The sequence below is a fragment of the Hermetia illucens genome, chromosome 1 (genome assembly GCF_905115235.1).
Source record: "Hermetia illucens chromosome 1, iHerIll2.2.curated.20191125, whole genome shotgun sequence".
NCBI lineage: Eukaryota > Metazoa > Arthropoda > Insecta > Diptera > Stratiomyidae > Hermetia > Hermetia illucens.
In genome coordinates this window covers 64,753,180-64,778,743 of record NC_051849.1, presented here as the reverse complement: position 1 = coordinate 64,778,743, position 25,564 = coordinate 64,753,180, and the positions used below count along the sequence as shown (strand labels likewise).

At 42.0% G+C, this 25,564-nt stretch overlaps 1 protein-coding gene across 4 annotated transcripts in view; it reads left to right on the top strand.

Moving 5' to 3' along the window:
- The window catches only part of LOC119652307, a 710,323-nt gene that overhangs the window by 158,915 nt on the left and 525,844 nt on the right, over positions 1-25,564 (top strand). The window contains exon 1 of one of the 4 annotated variants that reach the window (XM_038056725.1): positions 23,475-23,955. The exons of the other annotated variants lie outside the window; for them this stretch is intronic. The gene's annotated coding sequence lies outside the window, so the exon portion shown is untranslated. Of the gene's footprint in view, positions 1-23,474; positions 23,956-25,564 lie in introns of those variants that run through there. 4 annotated transcript variants of the gene reach the window in all.

Below are 25,564 nucleotides of genomic sequence, written 5' to 3'. Positions count from 1 at the left end.
GTTGCTGCCCTTTCGTTATAAGGTGATCGAATTCGTTAAAATGTCTCTCAAAGGTTTTGCAACAAGAAGAAAGGCGTGAGATAGGGCACTAGTTCACTGCTTGGGTAAGGTCTCCGCTTCTGAAAATGAGGATAATAAGGCCGGCTTTCCAAAAACGTGAGAGTACTTTCCTTCTAGACTTGTGTTGAGAATTATTAATAAGGGGACGGGAATGTATTACTTACCGTTAACTGCGGAAAGGTTAGGAGGTCCATCGGGATGTTGGTGTCATCAATATGGTACCCAATCATGGAGGAATAAGGAAAGGAACGTCGATCGACTCTAAACAGTCTGCACCTAGAAAGGGCGTAAAAGATGCAGAAAGCGAAAAGGTAAACACGAAGCAGTAAAAAAAATTAAAGCCGCAAACTTGCTATGGGGAGTCGGCGGAAGTGTTGGAGATTGAATGGGATTACGAGGATTGCGAATGTGAGTGGAAACTGACACATGCGAGTAGGAAGTACGCTTACCAGGCGATGGTTACTGTACTTAGTGCGTGGGTGTGTGCCTTATTGTGAACCAGTCTTCACATGCCGATGACTTTTCGGTTTTCTAATCTGAATGTACATTCCATAGCCACTTTCATCCATCACAAGGCGTTGATCCCCGTCTACCCGTCCCCCGCATAAACATTCCCATGTAAATGGAACTGTCGTGCACTGAGGGTTCCTCCCAAGAAAATACGAAACGTTTCATACCTGAAAACTTAAGCTTCCGGTTTTCGGACCTGTTTATAATTCAACTCTACTTCAAGGGCGATTCAAAATCTTCTACCAGAAATGTCAATATTTGAATTCCCCGATTTAATTTTCACTCATAATCCCTGCATGGTATCATACCGCAATATGTATACTCCAACCACGCAGATACTTTTGTAAAAAATGAATTTTAAACGAAAATATTCGCCCGGAGAGCTTGCTGTTGTTATTTGCAAGTTTCCCCCTTATAATCTATTCATCCAAATATTTAGCTTTCGAGATTTCCAATAATAAATCTCTGCCATAAACGAAAATTTCTTCAGGATAAATTTCCGCAGCGTCTTTTGCCAATTTAGGACTTTGCTTCGACGCCATCAATGGATCAGCGAAAATTCCATTCATCTGCTTACTCCTGTGAAATTTTTTATCCTGATTCAGATAGGCAACGTCTTTGAACTGCACATGTATGTGTCATATTTGCTCAGAGAATGTTCTCCTTCTTAAGCATTTTTTTCTGTTTCAGCATTGCTCGGATTGGATCTTGTCGAGGGAAAAGTCACATTTCTAATTTAAAGCAAGATTCTGTCAAGAGTGACTATTTTCAGCGAAGGGTCACAATTTTGAAACTTAAATATGTCCTTAGTGTTCTGAATTGATTCTACGAAATTGTCAAGACCCTCTTCCCTGCATCAAGTTGGGTTTTTGCTTGTTGTCTTTCGCCCAGTGAGTGAATTCTCTTTTGACGCGAAAGGTAAGCCATCTTAAAACCATATCCAGATCTGAAAATTGACTAAGGCTAGAGACGTAATGCCATTATAAAGGACTCAGTAAGTGCTGTTACAATATGGTGACTATGGCGAGTATACATATCGCGACCACATCAGTGAGCAGAGTGAGCAGTAATGCGATATGAATATATGTAGCTTTGAAAGCGAGTTTCCTCCTGGAAAAGGAATTTTCCCGGAATCACATTCTTGCGTGGGCTGAGTAAAATAAGAAATGACGAATATGACGAAAGATCAATATTCGTGCCAATATATAACAAAATTCTAGAAAGTTCTGCAAAAAAATCCGCCGACCTAGTTTCCTCCTTCAGTTAGCTAAGTCAGAAAACTGGACTAACAAATACCCACTCTTTTATGCTTTAAAGTCTCTGTGGTGTATTTTGAACCCTTGATTTTCAGAAAGTCCAATAAATGGGATGTCTGGAAACTCTTGAGAAGTTGAATTTCCTTTGAATGCAAACGCAAACTTTATTAATAAAGTCCAAACTCCATGAATCGTGTCACAACTTCGGCGATAGTCCTACGAGTACTGGGACACTTCCTTTACTGTACAGGATCAATCCTACTTTCCTCTTTGCGACTGATTGATCGATATTGATTGGTGGTCTGACGCTGCATGCTTCGCCCAATTAATGCTTTAAATTGAAATTATAATTGCTCCTACAGGCACGCTAATGAAACGCACGATGTGGAATAACGCTTTCAATCGTTGCGGCCGGAAAATCAGGGAAATTGGAAAATGTATAAAGTTGGGTGTCATAATTTTCCAAATTTGTTTAAATTTAAAAAGCTTGCATGTGTGTGCTTTTATGAGTTAATGGAATATCGTATGTCGTTGAGTGCCATGATTGGAGTGATTTTAACATTCAAGGAAGCCTGGCAGATGATATATTCATTGGCCCTTTTAGTTAAGCTTGGTTAACGCGATCCATTCTGTAATGATATTGTGGATATTGAGAATATTGGAATAGTGTATATAAGTTAATTACGCACTACAAAAATGAGCCATTATAATAAGATTTGAATTCGAAACTTCGTTGTGAATGGGTACAGACCTTGCGAGGTAAGGCTCAATAAACGGTCTTACATTCTTTAGTATATCTTTCACTTGAAATGTAGGAATCGACAATCAACAGTGCGCTGGTATTAGAAAAGTTAGGGTGGTAGTCTGACTTACCAGAGTTTTCGAGGAGGAAATATTCCTCGGAGCCTTGCAGGAAGGTCGGAGTCCGAAGAGAACAGCGATGGAAAGGGTTGGCCAGCTGTCTCAGCGCGTAACTAAGGCATGAAGCACTACAATGTTTTGACGGCATTTGCACTATAACAAGCAAATCAAACTACTAGTTAAAGTAGGAATTGTCGACTTGATATCACCGTGTCTCCGAGCGAGAAGGCTCAGTCAAAGCAGAAGCTCCAGAATCTGGAGAAAGAAACCCGGGATCTCAAAAGTAAGCTTAAATAGGTCGAAATACCGGACTCTCGCGCTTCGGGTATAACAGTTCTGTGTTCATTTAAAATATGTGAGAAACTTCAACGCACATTTTATATAGCTACAAATCCAACATATTCCTTCATATTTTTCCAAACTACAAGATATGCGTACATATTACAGCCGTATATATTATTCTCACCCCAAACAAGCAAACTGCCTATTACCGAAAACTGTACGTACCCATGCACGTATATAAATTGATCGTACCTATGTTTCAGGTTTACTTCATGCGCAAAAGTATACATATGTACATATATAGTACGTATATTGAGTACCGTTGATTTAATGTTCAAGTATATCTGGCTAACTACCCGCAATCTTCACAATGCGAACGCATATAGACCTACATACACACTTGATATTGATCTACAAATGCCCCAAAAACTTAAAATAAAATGTTTCTTTGTGACCCCCATTCATATCAGCTGACTTTGTTGTGGTATCGACTAATTGATATGGGATGATGACATCATACACGTTGTAGAATGCACAAATTGCTCATCAAATGGAAAAGTTTCACCCTCTATAACTTTTTTAATAATAGTTGGATTTTCTTCTAACTTGACCAAATTGTGCCTTGTATCGTTCTAGTATGAACTAAGGGGGGTTTCCGGGTAAATTTCCTAAATATGCTGATATACTATTATTAACTTTATATATGGAAATATCGGAACGGGGTGTATTTTGAGGCCTAGATTTCTTAGAGATGTGATTTTTTTCAGATTTTTCGGTTGGATAGGTTCTGATAACGAGACCTACACTTTTTGATGGTCACATTTTGAGCCCTCACTTCCCTATGTTTCACTCGATATCAGTGTCGAACCAGTTTCGAAAAGCACTGATCGAGCCCTTTCGTTTGATACCTCACATGACCACATTCTGTAAAAAAAATGTTGCACCTTCCATTCACATGCATGGGGAGCCCCCCCTTAAACTTAACGCGAAATGGCGCCACTTGCTGCATGTAAAGGGAACAGCAGATGACATACTCTCACCAATTTTCGTGACAATCGATCCAGTCGTTTCCGAATAAATCGGGTGTGACAGACAGACAGACAGGTACAACGACGTATTTAATCTTCCCTTCCGGAGAAAGCCACAGTGGTGGGTTACGCTGACGACATAGCGCTGGTTGTTGTCGCAAAGCATCTCGAAGATGTTGAGTTATACTAAAGCGAGGCAATCAGTGCTGTTAAAAGTTGACTAGGGAGCTCTGGTCTGACGCTTGCGGGCTAAAAAACAGAAGCGGTCCTCATCACTAATGGCCGGAAGAGAAATTACGCCTGTATTAAAAATCGGGAATCAAACCATCACTTCCAAGCCGACCATCAAATGCTTGGGGGTGGTGATAGACAGGAAGCTCAGCTATAAGCAACACATACTGTACGTGTTTGCGATAGATCGTCTACTGTTAGTATGGCCCTCGCGAGGATGATGCAGATCGTGGGAGGCCACGGCATGCCTTTAGGTTGCTTATAACCACGGTGGTGGCCTCAATCATGCTCTATGCGACCCCAGTTTTGAGGGAAGCGTTGCGGATGTCAGTTAACACTAACAAACTGAGTGCAGTCTACAGGAAGATAGCCCTGATGGTATGCTCTGCCTCCAGGACTGTCTCAGATGATGCAGCATTCGTCATCTCTGGAATGATGCCGATTGACATCTTGGTAGATGAGATGGCGAAAATATACAATTCGAAGCCAATCTCTCCCTTATCGCAGACGGAGAAGGCTGAGAGGGAGAGATCCATAACTAGATGGCAAGAGCGGTGAGAACGCTCGGGAAAGGGTCGGTGGACTCACAGGCTCATTCCTGCTATCAAGGAGTGGTTGGAGAGACAACATGGTGAGATTAATTATAATTTCACCCAGTTTCTCGGGGGCGTGGAGGATACCGCCTGTACCTGCACAGGTTTAAATTGGAGACTTCACCCGACCCTCCAAATTGCGATGGAGTCCCAGAGGACCCAGAGCATGTATTATTCCACTGTCCGAGATTTGTGGAAGAAAGGAGGAGACTCTGGCAGAGGTGCTGATACCAGAAAATCTGATATCGAAAATGGTAGTCCATCAAGAAAATTGTAATGCGGTCAACTCCATCATCGCATCTATCCAAACCAAACTGCGAAAAGCAGAGGAGAGGAACAACGCGCGGTCACATTCGCCGCGTATAGAAGAAAGGTGACTAAGCTAGAATGAGCTGACTCCGCGCCGTGATGTAATACCGTAAGGTGGTTCCGTGGTGCAGGGAAGGAGTCGTTGGTGGTTTTAGTGGGTAAAAATCCCACATGCTGGTGTGTTCAGGCCAGAATCTTTTGAAGATCTCCACCTCCTGAAAAAAAGACAGACAGGCAGACGGACAGACAGACATCGACTCGATTCTAATAAGCTTTTGTTTCACAAAAAGACCTTAAAAATTTGCACCCTCCAATCACATGTATGGGGAGCCTCCCTTAAACTTAACACAAAATGGCGCCACTTGCAGCATGTAAAGGGGGGTGTGTTTACACAAAACCTTAAAAGGCAATTCAGAAAAACAAACGGGATAGCCTCCGGCGGGTCTACATGCATATATAGTGCGTTAACCACACCAACATTGGTTGTTCATGATTACCTGAAATGCTCTTCAGCTCCCCCATGACTTCCCAAGGCGCTTGTTTTTCGTTTGAGATAGTTTCAAGCCAGTATACTCCGATGATACGACACAGACGGAGAACCCGTCCAACTGAAAACCTTTGTTTTCTTGATGTCTAACTTCAGTCCAAAACTACCTGCTTCTCTTCTCATATCCAGGGCCACTTGGTCAAGGTCCATGACCCGGTGAGAAAACAAACAGATGTCATCAGCATAGTCGAGGTGTTTGAAGAAAAATATCATTGTCCATTGAATTCCCCCACGTTCCTCCGAATAAAGCAATATGCAGAACGCCACAGATAATAAGAAAAAATATTATAGGTGACAGGCTGCAACCCTCGCGGACTCCGTTTTGGACCTCAAAAGTCTCCGAGATTTTACCACGGTACAGCACGTGACATTTTGCGTCATTATATTTCGCTCTGGTAATAGCTATTAGTTTCTACGGAATGCCCATCCTACGTAGAGCATCCCAGATATGCTCCCTGTTCATGGTGTGGAAAGCTTTCTCGAAATTGATGAAGAGCAAGTGCAGCGAAGATCTAAACTCCGCGCTGTTCGAAAATGGTTCGTAGCGTGTTGATGTGCTAAATGCAGGGGAATGGGAGCGGAAACCAGCCTGCTCTCTGTCGATCAAGCGTTCGAGATGTTCTTTGATGAGTTCCAGGATTGTTTTATCTATTGTCTTTGTGACGACACGAGTACGTTGATATCCCTCCAATTGTTTCGCTCAAAGCGAGTCCCCTTTTTTAGAATCAAGCTGGTACAGTAACCATTGGGTTATCTCCTACTTTTGCTCTCTCTACAAAAGGTCTCGGATTCCCAAGATTTTAGAATGGGTGAAAGCCGCAAATCCGCTGTACCTGCAGTTGCAGTGATAAATAAATCTGCGGGGAGACCATCAAACCCAGCGGCTTTACTCTGCTTGAGTACATTGATGGTCGAAATGATTTCTCTTCTCCTTGGAGGAATAGTCCGTATCTGCATGTTATGGTGACTAGCCATTTCATTCACAAGGGGAGGAACCTCACCGGATGAAATACGGTTAAGAACCATGGTGAAGTGTTGTTTCCACCTCTTCAGTCGTACGTACGCTATGCTGAACTTCCCGGGATTTCACTCGGTATTTGAATTCGATCGCGCCACGCCTGCTGTCACTCGCAGCGGTCCGTAGTCTTGAACCCCTTTCGTTTGTCGATTCGCTTCCACGATTAAGCAGTCAGTCAGATTTTATGACGCCCCTTGGGGACGTGGCCGATGACCTGTGTAGTACCCGAGAGATTCTCAGGTATATTACTCAGTATATTCGCCGTTCGATTAGCAAGATAACTCTCCCACTGTCTAGCGAAAGCTGGGCCACACAAGCGGTCGATGTTGAACTTGGGGGGGGGGGGGGGTCGTAGCTCCCCAACCCTACGAGAAGTGGCGGACGCAACACACACGTGAACGTAAGCGACCCTTAAATGGTGGTTCCTTCCAAGACCGATGTCAGCGTCTCTCTTGTTACCGACATCGATCAGGAAATGGTTGATCTGACTGTTTTGACTTCGTCGGTCAGTTCGAACAGAACTGATCTTATGCCAAGCTCTGTGCGCGAACAATGCGCCAAATCCACTAGCCTTCTACCATTACCTTTGCGGTCGAAAAGTCCGAGCAAAGTCTTGCCAGTTCCCACCTTGACATTCAGATCACCAATGATGATCACAATGTCCTCTGAACTGCGTTTGACTGTTCGTAGAAAGCATTCTCCTCCACTATATTGGAAGTGTCCGCTGGTGCGTAGTATTGTACAATTGTGATGCTCCTTAACCTGGACCAGAATCTCGCAGTTAGAAGTCTGTTAGAAACTAGCTCCTAGGTCAAGAGAGCGCACCTTGCTGGAGCCGTCGAAGACAACCCGACACGTATTTGCATCTATTACCAGTCGGCTTTCCAGAGTACAAAAGCACATTGCCACAAGAGGGAATGCATTTCTCTAAACAGTCGCATTGGGAATTTGAATGCTCGGCGTTCGCGTCTTAGAGGTAGCGACGTTGATCGATTTCGGTTACGCCGCGATGAATTCGCAATTTTTCTTGCTAAGAACCCAAGTCTCCAAGGAATGCAAGAGGACTGGCAACATCATTGTCCTGTACAGTACGAGCTTTGACCCTATGGGGAGAGATTAGCTCTTGGGTTTTTATTGCTGATGTTGCCCCATATATTTCGTATTGCCTTCATTGATGTGGAGGTCAACATCTCGCACCCATCACGGCCTGCTCGATCTTGATGAACGCAATTTGTATGTCTCGGGTGGTTCTTCCCATGATGTTGATATCTTCAGTATAGGCCACTAGTTGGGTGGACTTCATATTTTATCCTGCACCATTTTTAGTGACACTGTTTATTTACTTGATTTTTACAGAGAGACAGACGGATAGAGATACAGACAGTAGACCGATGTTAATAATGTTTTCAACAAAACCATAGAAAAGGAACAGAAATAAGTTGATTACATTTTTTAAAAAAATGATACGAGAGACTGTCAGGACGCAAACGTCATGAATACTCAGATCAGTACTGTGGATGACAAATTATACAATATTCGGAATTCACAGGGCGAACAGAAGAGATGGGGGACAAAAGAATATTGAATTTATCGGAAGAAGGATAAGAAGGCGTTGGAGATTGAATGGAATGTTGGAAAAAACTAGATCGAGGAGACGGTTACTACGATTGTGGCGGCTGTGCAATTGTAAAGCGGTGGTTCACGGTTCGCTGAAATGTGGTTCAATTCCTCAGGACTTCCCGCATTCTTCCTCTTCTGTTCTACGCCAAATGCTCTTGGAGTGACCACCTTTTCGGACATCCGGTTCGGTGCCACCGTCGACAGAAACCATGATTCCAAGGTATTCAAATTTAGTTAACGTCATCGATGCTACATATGTCCATTAATGCAGATAAGGAGAGACCGTCGGCCCGTCAAACTAACTGGTTTTGTTGTTGAGTTTGAGTTTACTTGACTCACTTTCCAAATCCAGAGCCATTTGACCAAGGTCTATGATCCGGTGAGAGACCAAACAGATATCATCTACGTAGTCGAGGTGTTTGTGGAAAGATGTCATGGTCCACTAAACTCGTCCACCTCCTGCGGACTGGGCAACATGGAGAACGTTATTGATAACAAAAAGAAATAATATCGGTGACGAGATGCAATCCTAGCGGATTGCGCTTTGGACTTCAAATTGCTCTGAGATTTTGAAGCTTTCGAGATGCGTTTGATGCGTCCCAGGATTATTTTATCTATTATTTTTCTGATTGCAGGGATCATGCAAATACCTCTACAATACTCCCCTTCTGCCACTCTCTGGGAAAGGATTTCCCTATAAGTAGAAATACCAGACCTGAAAAAGCTGCAAGTACAGCGTTAATAATAATAAATAAACCTTCTGCGATACCGTCGAACCCAGTTCCGTTAGAGTGCATTGATCGCCGAAATGGCTTCTCTTTTGCATGGAGGAACAGTTTGTAGCCAAATGTTATGGCTACTAGCCATCTCATTCACAAGAGGCGGAAATTCACAGGAAGTGATGCGGTTAAGAACCATGGCCAAGTGTTCTTTTCGCCTCTTCAACTGCTCGTCATCGTCGATGAGGAGTCTGCGGTGTACGTTCTTCTTTTGTGATGCGGTATATACTTTTCAAGTTATTGTGTTCTGCGACATCTGCTTCTCTGGCAGTAGGATTTTTCAATGTATCTCGCGGCGGCCTATAGAGCCATAAACCACTTCCATTCAGCGATCCGCTTCCAGAGTAGCGGCCAATGATCTGTGCAGTACTCGAGAAAAGAGCATTTTAATGGCTATCCAATAGGAGATGTTGAATTTAGAGGAGGCGCAGCTCTACAACCTAGAAGGAAGTGCGGACAATATGGTGAGCCCTTTCGAGGCTGGTGTCAATGCCTCTCATACTACGCACATCCAAGAGACAACTCATAAATCTACTGGTGATTCCAAGTGGTCAACTGACTGCTCGCGTCTGTCAATTGAAACCCAACTACCTTATGGCAAGCTCTGTTCTCGATGTACCACCTGTGGTGAGGCGGTAGAAACTGAGAGAATTTAAAATCCTCCCACCGTTATCGTTATGGTTGCCAAGACCATGCTTCCCAATTTTGGTACTCCTCATCTTGAGCCGGAATCAAAATCCTATCAGAAGCCAGCTGCTAAGTTAGTAGAGCGAACCTTGCGTTACCGGATACGCGTCTGCTCCGAATTAGCTTTCTAGAGTACAAAAGCATATTGCCATTAGTATGGCAAGAGGGAGAAGAGTATTCACCAGAGTTCTAGGATCTTACATAGCTATGGTCCCAAATGTCAAGCTTACATCGTTGGAATTCTCGCTCAAGTTAGAGAAAGCGAGCATTCTAGCGGCTTTCGACATCATTGTCGGGGAACGTGCGCACATCCCAGAAGTCTATCATAATCCGTTTTCGATATTCAAAGGTCTTCGGCTTGAGATCAGCCCATATTCCAGGGGTTGGTGACGTTTCCGCATCAGTAAAGTTTTCAGCAGCAAGCAAGGAGTACTTTGACTGTACTCTTAAGCTCCAACTCATAGAAACAAACTCGAAATGAAGGGATCGAGACTGATATATTTGGAGCAGAAGGGCAGACCGACAGAGGTCCTTGAGGAAATTCTGAGGCTTCCACAGAGGATGGAAGATTGATCTGGTGGTTCACTACACTTTGAGAAGGAGTCAAGAAGGGTCAGATTGAAGATGAATGATACCAACAAAACCAACGTTCTCAGTCTGACGTGTTGATGGAAGGAACATCCGGGCCGTTGATCAGTTTGCTTTAGCAGCGCCGTTTTTCCAAAATCTGGAAAATTGAAGGAAGAATGCAAATTTTCTCGAAAGATCAGAGATTGAGTTGAAATGCTTTGCCAGGAACTCCCCCAGTTGATAAAAAGGTAATCTATTATGGTTGGCGCGCTATGCCCCACATAGGTATCTACAATATCCAGACCTTATTTTCCTCCGTTGCGTTACTTGCACCATTTTATTCAAATATATGTATTTTATAAGTAAAATAAAAATCAAAATTAGAAACGCGCTTCGGTTCGCGCGCTGAGCGGTTAATTTCAACGAATTGTTTCTACGGAATGATGAGAGTTCCGTTTCTTGGGCGCCCTCAATGCTGCCTGTCCTCTTTTTGTGTTACTGGCGTGTGCGCCTTTGTACTTTTCTTCCAGCTAGCCCGCCTGTTCTCCCGCCTTAGGAAGGGACAATAACTTTTTAGTTTAGCGATTTTTTTCGAGACAATAATAGCGAATTCCATTCCGTTTTCCAGAAGAAAAAGATATTTTACACTGGTCGACATGGAAAAATGGACTGACACTCTGATGGGTAATCTTTACTAATTTTAAGTCGCTGAATTAGGATATGACCCCCGTTTTTTCCATCACCCTCCAGTTTTCTGCCACACCCCTATTTTGGCCCAAACTGCTAAATTTCGCCTAATCTGCTCAACCTACAACGAAGAATGCCAACTTATAGTCTAAAATTACGGGAAAATAATGATAAAGACTATGTCCTATGATAAACATCTTTGGTGTTCCGTGGGGGTGAAAAAAGGGGGCCAGCCTCCTATCCCTTTTTTCATCAATCTTCTACCCCTTATTCTTCAAAAGGAAAAAGTAAATCTGGATGTATAAATAAAAATATTTTATTTTTTTAAATGAAGTTATTATTTGAAGCAAACTTAAAAATGACTCCAAGGAGTAGTTTTGTCTCTTAAATGTCTCTCTCTCTCGTTAATATAACACGAAAAAGTATGCGCATGCTGGATTTGAAACACGTTGCCCCAAGAAAGTGCTCATGAATACAAATTACAACTTGTCCGCTTACTCATCAAACACATTGCACTACTTGAATTGTGCCTTACTTGGTAAGTATTCCTTTTTCGCTTTCGAGTGCGGTGTTTGCGTTTAGCAGAAGTGGCTTTTGTTTCTGTTTTTTAAGTACATTTCTCTAGAATTCATAAATTTTTTGGTGTAATAATTTGTGCAGAAGTGACTTTTAAGAATCAGAGGAGACCCTTGAATGCGTTGGTTCGGAAAGTTTATGAGCATTATTTCGGTTGTAAAGTCGGGGATCAGGACAAGGCGTGGGCTCCAAAATTATGTTGCAAAAGTAGTTACAGTAATTTAAAATCGGGGTTACGTTGGGAATCACGCACGATGTCCTTCGCGATACCAATGGTCTGGCATGAGCCCACCTCTCATGCCGAGGACTGTTATTTTTGTATGACGGCAATATCTGGATACTCCCAAAAATCGAAACATGCTATAACTTATCCGAATATCCTGTCGGCAATTATGGGTCTAACATAAGTAATTTGTTGCGTCCCATACCACCCGAAAACTACACCCCTGACAATGAAGAATCAATAACTGAACAGAATGCGCTATCGCCGGAAGAGGAGGTACCACCTAGCAGCCTAGATAAAGATTTTACGCCTAACAATCCGAAAGAAGCAAAACTTTTCACGTCAAAATGAATTGGACGACTTGGTCCGGGATTTAGTCCTGCCTAAAGTAAAAGCTGAGCTTCTTGGTTCACGACTGAAGCAGAAAAATCTCCTGCAGAAAGGTGTCAATATTACGTTATAGAAATTCCGCCTTAATTTCTTTTTTCTTGCGAGACGATGATAACAACATTGTAGGACTAATGACTGAACTAAAAGTACCACACGTCTCTGAAAACTGGAGACTTTTCATTGATTCTTCAAAAACTAGTTTGAAAGCGGTTGTACTTACTAATGGAAATGATTTACCATCGATCCTTGTTGCCTACCCAACTCATATGAAAGAAACATATGACAATCTGAAAAAAAAATCTGGAAAAAATCAATTACGTTCATCACCAATAGAGTGTTTGTGCTGACCTCAAAGTAGTGGCAATATTAACTGGATTGCCAGCTGGCTACACTAAATTTTGTTGCTTTCTTTGTGAATGGGACAGCCGTGCTAAAGATCAACATTATGTACGAAAAGACTGGCCTTTGCGCGTGAAAGATATTACCGGTAGTAAAAACATCTCTTTTGACGCCTTAATAGATAAAAGAAAAAATCATTATACCTCCACTTATTAAGCTGGGCCTTTTTAAACAATTTGTTAAGGCTCTAAATAAGGAAGGTAAAGGATTCTTATATCTGAAGCAAAAATGTCCGCACATAAGTGATGCTGAAATCAAAGAAAGCGTATTTGTGGGATCTCAGATTAAACAGTTGCTTGATGACGATGCTTTCTCCAACAGTTTGTCAAGAAAAGAGCTTGGGAATCTTTTATCTTTGTTTGCCGCGCTTTTCTTGGAAAAAAAGATCAGATGACTATCAACAACGAATTGATGAGTTACTTAAATCTTACAAGGCTTTAGATTGTAATGTGTCATTCAAAAGTTCATTTTTTCCACTCCCACCTTAGTTTTTTCCCGAAAAATTGTAGAGCCGTTTCGGACGAATCGGAAAATCGAATCCTCGTATGTTGGCCGAATACTGTTCGACTCAAATTCGAAGAATAGGGATGTGACTGAAAAATTGAGGGTGATGGAAAAAAAACGGAGGTCATATCCTAATTCAGCGACCCAAAATTAGTAAAGATCACCCATCAGAGTGTCTGTCCATTTTTAAGGGTTTGTGTAAAACAAAACCTTATTAAAATCGATTCACTGTCTGTCTGTCTGTCACACGCACTTTTCTCCAAAATGGCTAAACCGAACCGAACGAAATATGGTGGACAGATGGGAACTATAAAATCCCACGCATACAGCGAGTGGCATAAATTTGGATGGAGTTTAAGGGGGGCTGCCCATGCATTAATAAATTTTTTTTACCGGGTATAGTCGTGTGGGGTATCAAATGAAAAGTCTCGCTTAGTACTTTCCGCAACTGATATTAGTTCAAAATATGTCCCATTCCGATATCTGCTCAAATAAACTTACTAATAGTATATTACCAATTTTGAGAAATTTACTGAAAACCCCCTTTAAATTCATCCTAGGCCTGCCGAAATTAGTACCAGTATGGAGGATAATATTTCGTATATACGTACTTCATTTCATGGAAATCCGGCCATTAACGCCAAAGTTATAGCAGTTCAAACTTAGCAATTTCGCGCTGCTTCCAAGGCCATGCAAATAAGATGCTGACGTCATAATTAACGGGAATAATTGACCTCGTAAAGTATTGAAATCGCATTTATGAAGAATCTACTTGCCTCTGCTGCCTTTTTAAGGTTTTGTGTAAAACACTAATGTGAAACCTAAACCTTGAGAGATGTCCCATTCCGGTACCTGCTCAAATAAATTTGCTAATAGTATATTACCAACTTTTGGAAATTGACTGAAAAACTCGCCTTTTGCACCGACATAGACGAAGTTTCATGAAAATCCAACTATTAGTGTCAAAGTTATAGCAGTCCAAACTTATCAATTTCATGGGAATTAACAGGATCCTAAGCCATACAAATAAGATGCTGACGTCGAATTGACATTCGAATGAAATATTAAAATTCCTTTCAAGAAGAGTCTAATTCTCCCCAACCCTTTTTAAGGTTTTGTGTGAAACAAAACATTATTAGAATCGATTCGATGTCTGTCTGTCACACCCGTTTTATTCGAAAACGGCTAGACCGATTGTCATGAAAATTTGTGAGAGCATGGGATCTGTTGTTCCCTTTACATATAGTAAGTGGCGCATTTTGTGTTAAGTTAAGGGACATACATGTGAATGAAGGGTGACATGGAGCTGCCGTGCATTCGTCGCTCCTCAGATCTTCTTCTTTTTCTTCAGCCTTTGTCCCGTTCACAAGAGAGGTCGGCCCGCCGTGATCGGTTTCACCATTTTATTTTATCAAATCAGGATGTAATTGCGAGTCCTTTAAATCCCCATCCAGCATATCAAGTCACCATTGTTTCGGCCGGCTTTTTGGTTGCTTACCATTGACTTCGATGCTCAGACCAATATTGGTGAGTGAATTCTCGTTAGCGTGAATTACGCGACCATACCATCGAAAACGCCTCACTCGCAGTTTATGCACGATCGGTGCAACCCCATATTAATCGCGGATATTCTCATTTCGGAAGTGATCAAAGCGGGTCACGCCTCCAGTGCAATGCAACATCTTCCACTCCATTACCGCAAGACGCCGTTCATTGTCTTTTATACAACACTCAGAACTATAGAGAGCGGCAGACTGACGACATTGCAGTATATTTTAGATTTGAGACGTTTGCTGATACTTCGATTACAAAGAACACCAGTTGTGGAACGTGACTTCATCGACTTCAGCGTTTATGCGTGAAGCAATTTCATTACCCAGTTCTCCATTGGCTGATAGCATTAACCCGAGATATTCAAATCGCTCAGTTGAGAGAATGAGAATGGCAGTAACCTGTCTCTCGAGATATTTAAATCGCTCAGTTCTAGCAATGGCAGTAACCTGCCCATATCTCGGTTCAATGCTATCAGCCAATGGAGAATTGCGTTATTCTCTTCACATGGGGAACACAAAACGTTTTATTTCTGAAGCGTCAAGCTTCCGGTTTCCCGACTTATTTTTCCATATTTTTTTTTTGTTGACCAGTGTCATCCAGCACCACATTACAGAACACAGAGTCATGGGATCTTGCTTTCCTAATGTTGTATCTTTTTCCTTGCATTTGTATAAATTTTCCTTGCCCTTGTAGAGATAGGTTTAGGTTCCCTAGTAAGGGAGATAAAGTTCTGAGACAGTGTGATAGGTAAATGCCACCCGCTAAGCTTCCCGCCTCTGCACTTGTCATACATTTCCTTGAAAAGAGCATCAGCACATACCTCTGCGCCGTAGAACAGAAGACAATTACTTGTAGACATTTGCCATTAGTCCACTTAAGGTTGAAACTCTAGCTACAGCCTTATCCACTGTTGTTTTGATTTGCTCGAAAAAGCACATCCTCGAATCGATCGTTAAATCAAGGTAGTTAATAATTTATCAAATCAATCCTTTCCTCACCAAGCATATGTGTTAACTATTAATGAACTAAATAGTATATTTATTTCTATATATTGGATTATTTTATATTCAGATTATAATCGATATCTTCATTCTCTTTCAGGTATGTTTTGAGTTCCATTTTTCCGTAAGTACAACATCCCAATTTAGAACCACCACTGTTTATGCAATCACCGTGGAACAATTTCATTCAAGCCCAAAACCTCGTGTATATCTCAATATAGAAATATCCGTCTGCGAATATATGCAAATTCCATCACACAAAAAATAAATTCCTCCAAATACCCTTTAACAAAGTGGCTAGCATCAATCGATAAAATATTTTTCGCTTTAATCTCCAAGCACGCATTTCATGCAAAAATTTCAACCCATCCAGCGGCCACACATCCATATTTTTCTCATCCATTATAGATAACTCTCTTCCATAGAACCTTTGCCCTTTCCACCAATATAACTTTTCCGTCAGCTTTTCTTTTGCTTTAGTCATCATCGGCATGTTATCCAGTTTCCCCTTTTAAACGTGACGTCATTCGCTGGAAAATTGAAAGACATCGAACTCAGTGAAATTGTATTGAACATCCCATTCAGAAACGTTCTCTCGAAATTTTGTGAATGAGAAAGTGTCCTCGCCACCAAATCTGCTTCGAGTAACGAACGCCCCCACGACATGCATGCAACACCAGCCGGTGGAATCTCTTGGGACACAAACTTCCACAATTTCTGATCTTATATCCTTATGCCAGCCTGGCACTGGGTCACACTGCAGGAGTGAAACCGGTGAACCTACCAGACAACTTGTCGGGAAATTGAGGAATACGAGGAGTTAGTGGTAGTGAGTGAATGTTGGTTGTACTAATTTTTGTACAAAAGCCGGGTTGGTTTCAGGATAGCGCTTCCATCAGCTTCGCGTACCAAAATTTAGTGCACGGGAATACCATAATAAATGGAAAATCGAATAACTTTCAAACGGAAAAATATCGTGGTTTGATATTTTACTCTACTTATAGATATCTAACTGCCTAAAAATCTAGTTTAGACAAAGTACTATCAATCAAATCTCCATTGACAGAAATAAGAGATTTCACTGGTTCGGGGCAGATATCTTCTGCTATATAAAGCTGTATTTTTAAGGAGCTCAACTTACGAATGAATCGCAGCAATGCCAAGTTGCACAGAGCCTAGTTGGTTTTCTTATTTACTCTTTTTTGCAAGTGCGCATTTTGGCCAGCCTAAACACAATTTGATTACTCGCGACTGATCTCTTTCTGATAGTTCTGTTCTTGTTATTTTTTAAAAGAAACATTGTTTTTACTTGGCATGAAGTTCCGTTTATTTCCAACCAGATCCCGGTTACTCAGAAATGGTACCAATATTAGACACCTGTCGTATCCACTGATGAGAATGGCCAGCGCGCGCTTATGGTAGGCCCTTGTGGTAAATGAACGCTGGTGGCCGTCTCCCTTACATTTTTTGAGTCTTCCATAGTCAGCAGAGAAAGTCCCCTTATGTTTTAAGTTACTGCAATCTTTATTTCTTTTGTCTATCAATGAATTTTGCATGAATGTTTGCGTCAGTCTGTAGATCTTTCTCTTTCATCGAAACATCACTTTCTCGATCTTGTTCTCTCCAACCTGCGTCGCTTCCTCTATCTTACATATTCCTCCTTATATCGCTTTTAATGTCTATCGTCTCACAAATGAATTCGATGATAAAATAACCTCACGTGTAATGCGCAAACCCGCTAAGTTCCATGTTTGCACCTGATTCCTAGTTACATCATTTCCTCCTCGAAGGCCCTGTGCTTTTATCCTATTCGGTGCACTACTGAGATCCATCCGTACTTTCAATTAGACGCCTCTGCTGACTTACCTCAATTATCCTGTGACTTACTTTGGAGTTACTTGTCCTCAGTATATATCTTCTCTCTCCTTTCTTCTTTCCTTTGCTAGCTGGGTGCAGACTCTCTTCTTTATTTGAGTACCTCATTGCCAATCTTATGCCAGTAATTGATCCGATTCCCATGATTGTCTTAATCTCTTTCTACTAAAAACCAATCAGTAAATCTTTCTCTTTGCAAATTACCGCCTTATTTCGCTGTTCTTCCTGTTCCAAAATCCTTGGAAGGCAACAACCTTATAGCCAGAAAACTACCAAGCCTTGTAGACTGTCGGCACACTGCAATGAACTTAACAGTTCATCAACTTTGTGGCTGAATGTTAAAATTAAATTTACTTAAATTATCCCTAGGGAGTACATTTTAATTACATGAATTTTTCTAAGGCCTACGAACTTGCAGATCACATGCTACTTCTGTCCAAATTTGCCTCATCCAAAAGGGCAGCACTTTCTCAAAACCCTAAAGACATGCCAAAATTGATCATGAAACTCCGTCCGTGAATCCGAAAACTTCCCTGAAGTATTCTCTGCTCTTGTAAGGTTCGGGAATTTGGGGGAAGGAGGTCCTTTCAGACACTTCGTCCCTTGCGTGTCCTCCATCTGTGGGACTGCAATAGAACATGGAAGAAACCACGTGTCAAACTGAAATGGGAAAATAAAAAAATATTCGTGACCGCCCCGAGTAAAATCTAGCTGGATCCCATCCTCAACCGGCTCAAATCTTTAGAAAGGTCTCTTCGAGGGGTTCCCATCCTTTCTCTGCATCCGCAGGCCATAAAGAGTTTGCAATATTTCATCATTATGTAGGTCTCAAATCCCATACCGATTTCTATTCAAATCACGTAGATGATATTATGTTACTGTTGGAATTTCACTGTAGGAAGCGTACTTTTACATCTTAACAAAGTTATATATAATGTTGCCATTCGCTCCTGAAAGGGGGTGGCGAATCAGTCGTACCTACGCGCCATATTTGACGGTTTGCTGAAATTCGCGTCAGCTCCTCGAAAGACTTCTCGAACTGCCTACACTCCTATTCCATTGTTCTGTGCCATGCGAAATCCTGGAATAGTCGATTCCAATGTATGGCTCAACCAACAATGGAGTTGTTGCCCTTCCTTAATATGTGGCCTATCCACTGCGATTTTTGCACGACTTCTCATCAGTAGGTCCGCGTATCATTGGCCTGTTCGCAAACGAAGATCTTCATTTGAAATTATATCAAGCCAGCGTACCATGATGACACGTCGCAAGTAAGCATTGATGAAGGCTCGGACTTAAGTTACAGTAGTACTCTCATATAACAAACACAGAAAGAACATGAGCCCTGAACAGTGTTGAGGTTGGTATTGAGGCAAATGCGTTTTCAAATTTTGGACGGAGTACACCCTTGATGAGTCGACATCAAATTCGGTGCCACTGTAGCTTCAGATTGAGAGTCTTGATTTTGGTGGTGCTTATCTTTAGTCCGACTCTACTTGCCTTCTACTCCATCAAATCCAGAGCCTTTTGTCTAAGGTCCATTACGCGGTGAAAGAGCAAATAGATTTCATCAGCGTAGTCGAGGTGTTTAAGAAAAGATGTTGTGATTCATTAAAACCCTTCACGCTCTTCGAGCAAGGCAGCATAAAGAACGTCACCGATAACAAAAAGAAATAATATCAGCGATAAGATGCAACCCTGGCAGAGTCCGATTTGGACCTCAAATTCCTCTGAGATGTTACCTCAGTGCAGCACGTAACATTTTGTGGCATCATATGTCACGATGATAGTAGCTAATAGTTTCCCCGGAATGCCCCTTCTGGGTTAAGCCCTCCGCATATACACCCTGTTGTCACCATCGATAGCCTTTTTGAAATCGATGAAGAGCGGATGAAGCGGGGATCTGAATTTTGCGACGCAAAGATAATTGCGAAGCACGCAATCACCTCTCCCGTCGTCGCACTCAAAACGGGTGGCCTTTTCGGAATCTTAACGTTCATCTTCTTTCCCTTTCTGGTAAAGGTCTGGGATCCCCAGGATTTCCGTGCGGGAGTAGTAATGAATAGCTCAGCTGGGAGACGGTAAACCTCGAAAGATCTCACGAACGTTCAATCCCCTCCGTCTTCCATGATCCCACAGTCAACTAAATCTCGTGATGTCCTTTGGGATATGGCGGAAGACTTGCGTAGAACTCCAAAAAAGGGATGTTTTTAATATTGTAGCAATTTCGCATTGAAACGCAACTGATCTTTTGACCAGCTCTGTGTTTGAACAATGATCGACTAATGACGATGCGGTGGGGAATGGAAGCTACAGAAATCCACAAACCTCCCACTATTATCGTTGCGGTGTGTGCTTCCTCATAACATAACAAGCATTGTCGTCCAAATTATCATTCCGACTACCCATCACGATTACAATGTCACCTTTGGGAAGCCTCTTTTGAAATGCGTGTAACTGCTCAAAAAAAGCATCTTCCTTCACTGGAAAAGAAATATCCGTTGGTGTATAGCATTGTGAATTGGAATCTCATAGCCAGGATTCATCAGAAACCAGTTTCGAAGTCAAGAGGAGGCACCTTCCGGCGGCCGTTAGTAGCAATCCGACACTCGTCTGTACTCTCTAGAGTCCCACCACCTCACTTCGCTTAGTTCCAGAATGTCTAGCTTCTATAATTGGAATTTGTGAGGCACTGTGCTGTCATTATCTGGGAAGCATAGTAGTTGACGGGAATCCGGTTTTGGACTGTTGCTGACGGTTACTGCAAGATGCCCTCTCATGACAGCCGGACGTTAGGTTACCACAATTGTGCAGTGCTATACACCAGGGATATTAGTGGAGAAGGAGGTATTCTATTAACAATTACAATCATTTCAGGCGAGGTTTCCTAAAGATCGTATTGTGATGTGTGTGAAGGCATTTCTTGGCTCTATCAAGGTGGAAGGTTTTCAGGCTTCTTTCAATTTCACTGTCTAATCATCGACAGCATCCTGTTTGAACACAGGGCGTGCAATAAGGCGATGAGGTCACTTGTTTTGCAATTATTTAATCAGATAGATCACATCGCGATCAACAGTAGATTTAGGAGTTATTTCCTAAATATGCGTAACAGAGAAGGTGCTGACATTTGTCTCAAAAAGGAATATTATCTGATGATCGCTTACTTTCGTTTATGTGTCGCTGCGGCATCTCCTCGTAGAGGAACGACAAACAACAACAACAAATTCAATACGGGCTGTCTCCGCGATGCAGTTGTTTCCCAGCAGTGGGAAAACTTTTTGGTCCTTGAAGGTCATCAACTTTAAACAACCCGTTCGAGAATATAGATGAGTACTGGGCAGCTACCAAAAGTGCCTTTATCTCTGGCGCTGGTAAAGCGGTCAGCCACATCTCAAAAGGGTGTTACAGAAACATACTAGCCGCGGAAACGTTCAGGTGGATCGATGGACGTAAACAGCTGAGAGCTTAGTTCATGCGAGCGGGGGTGGGTGCAAAGCGTTTGTGCCTCGTTACCGTGTTAAGATTGGAAAAATGCAGCATAGCAATTTCACCACTACATACCGCCTCACGAAACAGCCTGGATGGTCCCGTGAGAATGTTCACAGTAGGTTGTTGTTGTTCCATCATCTGGGGATCATAGGGCCAGCCACTCCTCCAAATAGAAGTGTCATCAATGCGCTTAAGCAGTAGTTCCTACCGTCTCTTGCTACTTCCGCTCATTTGTGAATCCTTTGAATCTGGGATTTTCCAGTGTGTAAAAGAAGGGGAACATCAAAGTTTTTGCATTAGGGTAAGTGTCTCGAGTGCGGCGGTTGCCATAAAGATAATAAAAAAATAATCCAGTAAAGAGTAGATTGATATCCGATTCGATGTAATCTTTGCTCAAACACCTCGGCGACGCTGGTGAAATCTACTTACTCCTTGGCCAAGTCCTGGTTCTTGGCTAAATGCTTTTGATTCGGAAAAGGAGACGGGCAGAGTCAGATTGCAGATGAACATCAAGAAACCCAATATCTCAGCCTGCGTTTCCTGACACTTTCCCTATTCGCATGGATGGGTAGGATGATCATTTTGTTGAAATGTGTTTATGTCTTGGATGGCACGAAGCTAATGCTTCACGCATCAAGAGAATTAGAACCGCCTTCGTTGTTTCGTCCAAAATCTGGAAATGTAACTGCCTTAACATCAACGTCAGGTTGAGGCTGTCCTGCGCCAATTTTTTCTGTGTGCTGCTTACTGGAGTAGTACGTCGACATTTCTATACAAAAATTCCGACCTCTTCCTGCCTTCATTGTGTCGTCGAGTTACTCTGGCTTGAGATAATAAAAAAGGAAAAACTGGGTCTCACGGTATATGGACCAAATGCCATGTGTGTGTTGATGAGAATTTGGAAGGGGCGTCAACTCTACTGTGGGTTATGCCATGTTAACCAACTATCCTAAGATGACCGGGTCGTCCTGAAACTAACTGACGCAGAACAGCGGGAGAGGGGTACAGACTTTTCGAAAAGTTATACTGGGTAACGCACATTGCTAGGGACCGGGAACGAAGTTGCCGACAAATCCTTTTGGCCTAACATCCACGACCCATCCAACGTTCATCAAATTGACATGCTCCTTTGCTGACTTGCCAGAATAGTCGTGTGACTTACTTTGCAATTATTTTCCCTCGGTATACAGGTCCTCCCCGTTCTACCTTCCTCTGTCATATGGATGCAGGCTCCGCATTTTTCGCAACACCTCCCTATTTCTTCCTAGGGACCTCATTGGCAACCTTGATACTAATGTTGGGCACGGTGATTTTCTTAACCTTTTTGTACTAAAAACCAACCAATACATCTCCCCCTCTCTGATTTTACATGAGTCCCAAGTGGTTCAATCTTCAGAGTCTGGAATAATAGTATTAACCAAAAGGGTTTGCATTGCGTACTGAAGTGTTATTGTGTGTCCCATAACTGCCAGAAATTTTTAGGTGTCTTCTTCTTCTAAGCGCTTTAGCCTTATTGCATGTGTTAGATATTCCCCCAGCTCTCCTTAACACTCTATTATTTGCAAGGTGTCTGCGAATATTGCTCTGCAATATGGTCCATCACCGGTAATTGTGATCGTCTTCGTCTTAAAAGAACCACGCAAATTCATTCTTTTATCTTTCCTCAGGTTGACTGCCTTGCCTGTCTCTGCTCTTTCAATTTCCCTGTCCCTGTAATAACGTAGACCCCGCCTGATCAATTGCCCCACTTTTACTGACATTGCCTACTACACCTCTTCGGTGGAACTCGAACTCTTTTTCTAGTCCCCAATTCCGAGGCTATGTCGAAGTTATATCACATTATAGCTCCGTTCCTTAGACTCGTTAGGGCAATAGTCTTAAACGTAAACGCGATGTTTGAAACCAGCGAATCTATGGAAGAGAAGATTCACATAGAACTGTGCTCCAAATAGAAGCCTATTTTCATCCTCGAACTTCCGTAACGAGTTCTATTCTTCTCTCAAACGACGGACCAAATACCATCGCCATCGAACTTTGGTACAATATCTAAAAAGTATTTCATTTTTCAATACTACAAGTACATCCCCATTCAAGGCAACGCTCATTCCCGCCACATTTTCTCCTTTACACCCACTATCGTATCCCTTCTAACAGTCACATGGATGGATGCAACCCAGGGAGTGGGTCCAGCAGCACAACATTCCTCGAAAGATGTTGTACCATATTCTACCCCAGTGTGTATCCATATCCAACTCACCCCATCGAATACCACCCCGACTAGTGGTACCTTCTTGGCAAAGGACATGATTCCGGGATGTACAAAACACATTTGTTGCTTCGCCGATGACCTGTGGCAGTGGATTCGGTGAATCCGGTACACCCGGTGGGAGGCTTTCCTGCTGAGTTCAGATGCCTCCGAGTTTTTGCACCGCATTCATAGCATTCAGTTCGTCGAAGACCATTTCCATGGAAGGTTTTCGTCTGATTTTCTGAACAGAATCGAAGCAGAATCCGGTGTAGTCTTGCGGGAGGTTTCGTTAGCGTCGAGACTAAGGGTTCTCATGAGGAACAGTCTTCCTTATTCATTATACCCGGCAGTCACGTATGTGTTCCGAGTCAGTTTATCTTTCCATGCGATTTAAGTGAGGGTGACGCCATCGAGGTTATCATATCGTTACGCGGTTTGCGGTTTTCCTACCACAATCGAATTCTAAGACGGTTGGGGGTCGCTTTCTCAAGGGATGTTGGCTGTAAACTTTGCATATAATCGTATCTAATTGGATTCAAAGTCGTACATTTTTGCCGGGTTATTGTGCCATCTTCCGCGTTCATGTGTGAGTTCATTTATGTGATATGTGCTCACATTTACAACATTAGGTGATATGTGAGGTATCTGAGTAAAAAAAGTGAGTGGAATTTTATCCTGTGAAAAAAAAAAACGTGGTGTGTCCCTCTAAGGGGATTCAAACCTGGAATCTGGAGTGTTGATGTCGCTACTTTACAACGCCTGGACCGTGATGATGATGTACAATTTATCTGATGGCACGTGTAGCTTTTCAGCTGAATTAATTCTATTAACTTCTGCAGGGTCATGTCGATCTGTTGGTGATTCTACTTTCATTTTTCATTGGCATATATATGGAAGAATACGAAAGAGCAGGACGAGAAAGCGTAGGGAATTGTGTACTTTCAGCTATTCTCGTGATAAAAGCCAATCCTTCAGATGGGCAGGTCTGATTAATGATTCACATTGTTATTCCCAATTAGCCTTTATTACTTATCCATTGTTATCTAAGTGAGTTAGGATCAAGGACTTCCAACTTGGTCTTTGCACGTATTCATTCGTTTTCAAGGGCAGATTTCTTTCATTGGACGCTGCTCTTTACAGATTTACATTTTTTTCCACTTTTGTTTAGAGGCATTTAGTGATTAAGGAAAACGTTTGGTCAGTGCTGTTAGTTATTCTAACCTGGAAAACCTCCCTATAATATAAAATGTGATGCCGCTGCTACATATTTATAATTGTTAAAGGAGTACATTATTTATGAATGTCGCAAGTTCACTCAGCGTAGCGTAGGGCACGCACTATTTTCTGTAGCAAATTCTGATAAAACATGTTTAACCCGTTTTTCTTAAAATTTGCTATTACTAACTCGAGGCAGATGGAAACTCTCCGCAAATTTGTGAGAGGGCAAGGGTCACAGTTTTAATTATTCAGGGTGGAATACGTGGAAAGAGAAGGTGGTTTATCGTTGATCAATGAAATTTCAAAATACAATTCCGGTTCTAAAAATCTTCATAGTTTTACTGTATCTAAAATGTGCAAAACCTTTTTGGGAATGAAACGACATACAAAGTTTCCGAATGGCTTTGATTTCTTTTACTTTAGGGAATGCGGACTGGTGGAGTTGCCCTCTTCCTACTATATATATATAGGAACATCCAGCTTGCGCTAATGCATGAAGTATTAGAGTGGAAGAAGTGGCGTTTCATAACAAGCGTTATTTGCGATCAACCTATCAACGAACGTCTCAAATCTGAAATTTAGCGCGTCCCCCCTGAAACAACACAGCATCAAGATTTCAGCCGACTCCTTCTGAAGCGGATAATTTAAACTTCACAATTTATAGTCAAGATCCACCAACCTATAGATTTCCTGCAACCCTAAGTACCAGTTAGTAACTTGACAAATATAAGTTTACTTTTGAAAACTAAAAGGATCATTTATCTTTCTTGTAATTGGTATTGCGATGCTATGCGCCTTTGTATGCTAACCGCCAATTAAATGTATTTTAGCCTAACGGATTGGAGAGCATGGAAATATTTGCGTATGCGGGGTTGTGAAACTGCATGCTGGTATCTTCATATACCTGCAAGTGAAGCTTGGGATTTTTGTTGAAATTCTGAGTCTTTGGACAAAACGACTCATAAAGTGTACTTTGCATCATTTTCACCAACCGCGTTTTTTTATTTTTGGGAAATACTTTTATTGCTGTGAAAATCAACGATTCTTCA